We start from the raw sequence: 6,623 nt of genomic DNA, 5'->3' as shown, positions 1-6,623 counted from the left end.
TCAAGTGTAACTTCAAAGTTGATATGAGGAATACAGTGTTTTAAAACTTACCCACAGGAATATGATGTAATGTTCTAAATTACATTTAAGAAACCCAAGCAAAATCTGATGTTTTTGATCAGAAATGTAGTAGAAAAATCTGCTTGATCACCAGAGAATATGAACTATTAAGTATTACAGTTCATTGCCGCTATTACAAGATGGTGGGCTCTCACTAACACAGAGAGCTCCATTGAAATGCCGAGTGTTACTTCATAGTCTTAGGGTAACATGGTCTTATCACCTTTACAACCAGAACCATATTTCCTAATATATTTGAAGGCTTGGGTCTGAAGTTGTGATATTTTTAAAAGCTGTATCTATAAACTATTCAACCTCTTTTTAAACCAATTTAATGCATTAATTGATGGACCTATTGAATGGCTATTGCAAGGCAATATTTGCAATTTTCAATGGTTTTGCACCAGAAATACATTTTTGTGGCCAAGGAGCTTAGTCCCTTGGCTCGCTGGTAGTTGAAATTAATGTCCTACTTAACTTTGATGTTCTGTAGCCATTTAAACAGTTTAAAGGAGAACCCACCCATTATATTATGTCTTTCAGAAATATTGATCCACATCTTTCAGCCTGTGGATAATTGGAGACAGGACATACCCTGAAAGATGCAATGTGGGAAACCTTGGAAGTTTGTCTGGAAAGTTTGAAGTTCTGATCCGTAATTCCCCTGTTTCCAAAGAAGTCTCCCAATTAACTTAGAGTCAGAGAGATCAGAGGTTTTGACTTAATGTGTCTGGATATTAAGAAAGAAAAAGGTGCAACTCCTAGTTAACCATGGAGATAGAACTGGCTCAAAGGTAGAAGACAGAGGGTGGTGGTGGGGGGTTTTTCAGACTGGAGGCCTGTGACCAGTGGAGTGCCACAAGGATTGGTGCTGGGCCCTCTACTTTTTGTCATTTACATAAATGATTTGGATGTGAGTATAAAAGGTACAATTAGTAAGTTTGCAGTTGACACCAAAATTGGAGGTGTAGTGGACAGCGAAGCGGGTTACCTCAGATTACAACAGGATCTGGACCAGATGGGTCAATGGGTTGAGAAGCGAGTTCAGAAGTTGAGAGTTTAATTCCGAAAAATGCGAGGTGCTGTATTTTGGGAAAGCAAATCTTAGCAGGACTTATACACTTAATGGTAGGGTCCTAGGCAGTGTGGCTGAACAAAGAGACCTTGGAGTGCAGGTTCATAGCTCCTTGAAAGTGGAGTCACAGGTAGATAGGATAGTGAAGAAGGCGTTTGGTATGCTTTCCTTTATTGGTCAGAGTATTGAGTACAGGAGTTGGGAGGTCATGTTGCGGCTGTGCAGGACATTGGTTAGGCCACTGTTGGAATATTGCGTGCAATTCTGGTCTCCTTCCTATCGGAAAGATGTTGTGAAACCTGAAAGGGTTCAGAAAAGATTTACAAGGATGTTGCCAGGGTTGGAGGATTTGAGCTATAGGAGAGGCTGAACAGGCTGGGGCTGTTTTCCCTGGAGCGTTGGAGGCTGAGGGGTGACCTTATGGATGTTTACACAATCAGGGGCCTGGATAGGATAAATAGACAAAGTCTCTTCCTGGAGGTAGGGGAGTTCAGAACTCGAGGGCATAGGTTTAGGGTGAGAGGGGAAAGATATGAAAGAGACGTATGAGGCTATGTTTTCACAGAGGGTGGTACGTGTATGGAATGAGCTGCCAGAGGATGTGGTGGAGTCTGGTACAATTGCAGCATTTAAGAGGCATTTGGATGGGTATATGAATAGGAAGGGTTTGGAGGGATTTGGGCCAGGTGCTGGGAGGTGGGACTAGATTGGGTTGGGATATCTGGTCGGCATGGACGGGTTGGACCGAAGGGTCTGTTTCCATGCTGCGCATCTCTCTGACTCTATATAATTGATCCCCTAATCATTCACATTGATGTTATGACTGCCTTCCTGATCTGACCCACAAACCCATTCAAGAATCTTGCAAGCTACTCATTTAACAACAAGCTCTTTACGCACATTACCTGCTCTCATCTTTACTCCCTGTGACTTTGTGAACGTCACCTCCTTATACTTTTCATGTAAATTTACCCAAATGTGGTACTTAGTGTTGTAAAAAGGATGGATACACCTCACCTGTCTTCCATTAATAATCTAGTACCATGTAGGAGCTGAAAAAAAGTGTTGTCCAGGATTTTCACCTTGTACTTCGAACAATACAAGCTTGATTTTAAAGATGAAAATTTCTAGTTAATTTTAATCTTTATTGGAACTGCAGGCAATTTTAGCATTTGCTCACACCACAAGTTTTCTTGAGCTTCAATTTGTATCAATGTAGGAGTTGTTTGAAATAAATGTGATTTCAAGTGGGAAACAGTGGCCTATAACTGAAAATAGTAATGGCAAAATATACTGATTCAAGAAAGATGAGTTTGTGATGTCTTTGCAGGCCGTAGTTTGGGCACCTTTTTAATTGGTTTAATAGCAAAATAGTTGGCAATGTCTACTTGATTCTTAAAAGATGAGCTCTTTGCCTGCAATAAACTAAACTGCCATCCACACAGAATCCAATGTAAAGATCTTAACATAAAGTCTACATTTGCCTCCTCTTAAATATAATTTTTCATACTTTGCAATTACATACGCCTCCAAGAATCACCATCTTTCAATGCTGGGGGGGTCAAGTTTCTTCAGTCTTTGCTCATAACTTGGATCTTTGAAGGTATGAGCAGTCTTCTTCCTTACACTGCCTTCAGTGTTTGAATATCTCCCTAACGTTGCAGTGAGCAGAACCACGAACAGCCCTTAATATGTAGGCTGATTAGAGCACCACCCAGTTTGATCATCACTTCCTTTGATGTGTATTCTACTGTTTGAGCACAATATGCACTCTGCTTTAATCGCTATTCTGCATTGGTTGGATGCAGTCAGATTTACTGCAGTCAAAGGCAAAATACTGTAGATGGTGGAAATCTGAAACAAGCTGTGCTGGAGAAACTCAGCAAGTCTGGCAGCATCTGTGAAGAGAGAAGAAAAGTTAATGTTTTGAGCCTGGTATGACTCCTAAAGTGATAATTCTTCACTCCACACTTACTCCATTCATGTGTTGCTCCTTTTACCTTTTCTGTTCATTACCTTAGCAGATGACATTAAGCAATTGTATTATTCTAACATTTGGAATATTTTATCTCACTTGATTCTTTAGTTTCTGGACTGGCTGCAGACTTCCACTGCCTTGTAAAATTGCCCAATGTGTAAAGTCTGGTGATCCAAACATTGTTAGTAGAACACCAGGGTGTCTTATTGTATTGGGGTAATTAGCATGGATTGAGGATTTGTTATTGTAATGAATTGTAATTAATGGATTTTTTCAGGTTGGGAAGAGGCAACTGGTGGAGAGCAGTCTCCAGGGTCAATCCTAGGGCATCAATTATTTATTATCTATGTTAATGACTCTGAGGGAGCAGACTCTAATGTATCCAAATTTGCTGCTAATATAAAAATAAGTGAGAGTTGCAATGAGAAACTAAAGGATCTGCAAGGGATATAGATGGGTTGATAGTGGGCAAAAACTTGGCAGATGAAAATTAATGTAGGAAAGATCAACGATAGACTATGAAATAGGGAGAGATTCCAAACAAGTGCAGCATTTAGGGATTTGTGTGTTCTTGTGTATGAAACACAAAAACATGGTACAGCAAACAATTAAGAAGAATGGAATCTGGGCTTTTTTGCTATAAGGTAAAAAGATAAATGTCTTATTACAACTGTTTAGGTGTTAGTGAGGCTACATTGGGATTCTGTACAGTTTTGATCCTCGTATGTAAAAAAGGATATAACAACATTGGAGTGTTCAAAATGATTCACTAGGTTCCTTTCTAGGATGAAAGAGATGACTTGTCAAGAATGGCTAAATAGGTTAGGTCTTTATTCATGAGAGTGGAGAAGAATGAGGGGTGATCCTATTGAAACATATGAGATTCTGAGGGGGCTTGCCAAAGTTAGGTGATAAAATGTTTCTGCTAGTAAAGGTAGACAACCATTCATCCGAAACCCAAAAAGCTCCAAAATCTGAAGGGCTTTTTTGGGAAATTTTTTTTCCTCATTTAACAAGGTTGTTTTGCGTGCAGTTAACCCAACTCCACAATCACTCGATGCATGTCACGCACATGCGGTGCGGGGGCGTAGCCTAGCACCAGCAGGTCTCAATTCTGTTTCAGGGTCCATTTTACTCAGTGAGTCATGCTCCTCTGGTATGATTTTTAAAAATTTCACCATCAAACTCACATTCTGAAATTCGAAAAATTCTGAAAACCAGCTTGTCCTGAGTATTTTGGATAAAGGATTGTGCACCTGTAACGCTAACTTGAACTAAGGGGTGTTACAGAATCTCATTTAAAAAAGGAATATCTTCTCTCAGGGTAGTAATTGTCTTATACCTGAATTGTGAATTCTGAATTACAGTATTTAAAGGAGATATGCAGATTGTTGAAATATTGCTATTAGAAAGAAAGAGTTGTCTCTTAAAAAGTATTAAGTTGGAGAAGTCCCCAGGTCCTTGGTGGAACGTATCCCAGAATATTGAGAGAGGCGAGAGAATAAATTGCTGGAGCATTGACAGGTATCTTGATACCTACGTTGGCCACAGGTGAGGTCCCACAGGACTGGATTAAAAAGAGTAACAGGGATAATCCAGGAAATTACAGACCTGTGAACCTCACGTCAAGAGTAGGGGAATTACTGGAAAAGATTCTTAGGGACAAGATGTATAAGCATTTAGAAGCAAATAGTCTAATTCAGCGATAAACAACATGGTTTTGTGTGAGGGAGGTTGTGCCTCACCAACTTGATTGTGTTTTTTGAAGAGGTGATCAAGATGATTGAGGGAAAAGTGGCTAATATTCTCGACACAGACTTCAGTAAAGCTTTTGGTAAGCTCCCTCATTGCCAGACTGATACAAAAAGTGAAGTCACATAGCATCAGGCAGGATGGATACAGAACTGGCTTAGTCGAAGGAGACAAAAGGTAGTGGGGGAACAGCAAAGGACTGCAAAACCTTGTTAAAGGAGCAGAATCATCATGGGAGCATTCAGTATAGACAAGACCACACTGAATATTGCATACATTTCTAGTCCCCACACTATCGGAAGGATGAGGATGCTTTGGAGAGGGTACAGAAAAGGTTTACCAGATTGCTGCCTGATAAAGGAGATTTTAGCTATAAAGGTTGAATAGACTGGGTTTGTTCTCACTGGAACGCAGGAGGTTGAGGGGTGACCCTGAAAGAAGTTTATAAGATCGTGAATGGTATGGATGGAGAGGAAAGTATGAAGCTTTTTTCCAGTGTGGAGTGGTTAATTACTAGGGGACACCAATTCAAGGTGCAACGGGGCAAGTTTTTCACACAAAGGGTGGTGAGTGCCTGGAACGTGCTGCCAGAAGAGGTTGTGGAAGCAAACACAATAGCAGCATTCAAGAAACACCTGGATGAAAACGTGAATAGGAAGGGAAGGGAGTGATACAGATCGTGTAAATGAAACAGTTTTAATATGAAAAGGCAAAATGTGTCAGCGCAGGCTTGAAGGATCAGTTCCTGTGCTGTAAATGATGGTTGTGCTGATCTGGCACAAAAGAGGATTTGAGGCTTGGGCTGATCAGCCATGATCTCGTTGAATAATGGGGCTGTTTGGCCTCCAGTTCCTTTGTCTTGTGTTCTTAAGTTCCTAGCTGAAAATGTGTTGCTAGAAAAGCACAGCAGGTCAGGCAGCACCCAAGGAACAGGAGAATCGATGTTTCGGGCATAAGCCCTTCCTCATGCCCGAAACATCGATTCTCCTGCTCCTTGGATGCTGCCTGACCTGCTGCGCTTTTCCAACAACACATTTTCAACTCTCATCTCCAGCATCTGCAGTCCTCACTTTCTCCTTTCTTAAGTTCCTAGCCTAGACACAATCTAACTCACTTAAAGAGTAGAAAACAATTGTTATTTATTAAGCAACTTCTTGCACATAACCAAGAATTACCTTGAAATATTCACTTTTGAGGCCTGCTGGAACACTGCAGCAAGCCTGAGACTGAAATGTTGGTGTGGGAACATGGTTGTGTGTTGAATGGCAGGCATTTCCACAATGATCACCCAGCTTGCATTTCTTCTCTTCAGTATGGAGGACACCACATTGTGAGCAGTGAGCTTGGACAGTGAGGAGGGAGGAGTTAAATGAGTAGTTGTTCCAAGTGAGGATGAATTTGGCCTAGCAGGAAGAAGTGGACACTCTTACACTCCAATTCCTAACATCTCCTCTCACTCCCGCAACACCCTTTCCCATGTAATCACGGGAGTGTATACTTCCTCCCTCCTCATTATCCAAGGCCCCAGACATACCTTCCAGATTAGGCTGCAATTTACCTGTTCTTCACATTATCTGTATTCACTGTTCACAATGTGCTCTCCTCTTCATTGGGGAGGTGAAACATAGGCTGGGTGACAGCTTTGCAGAACATTTATGTTCTGCAAAGTTGATCATGTGTTTCCAGTTGCCTGCCATGATTGTGTTCCCTGGCCAACAACTGTCTCAGGCTTGCTGCAGTGCTCCAGTAAAGCTTGGC

The sequence above is a fragment of the Chiloscyllium plagiosum genome, chromosome 1 (assembly GCF_004010195.1).
Source record: "Chiloscyllium plagiosum isolate BGI_BamShark_2017 chromosome 1, ASM401019v2, whole genome shotgun sequence".
Classification (NCBI taxonomy): Eukaryota; Metazoa; Chordata; class Chondrichthyes; order Orectolobiformes; family Hemiscylliidae; genus Chiloscyllium; species Chiloscyllium plagiosum.
This window is presented reverse-complemented; position numbering follows the sequence as displayed.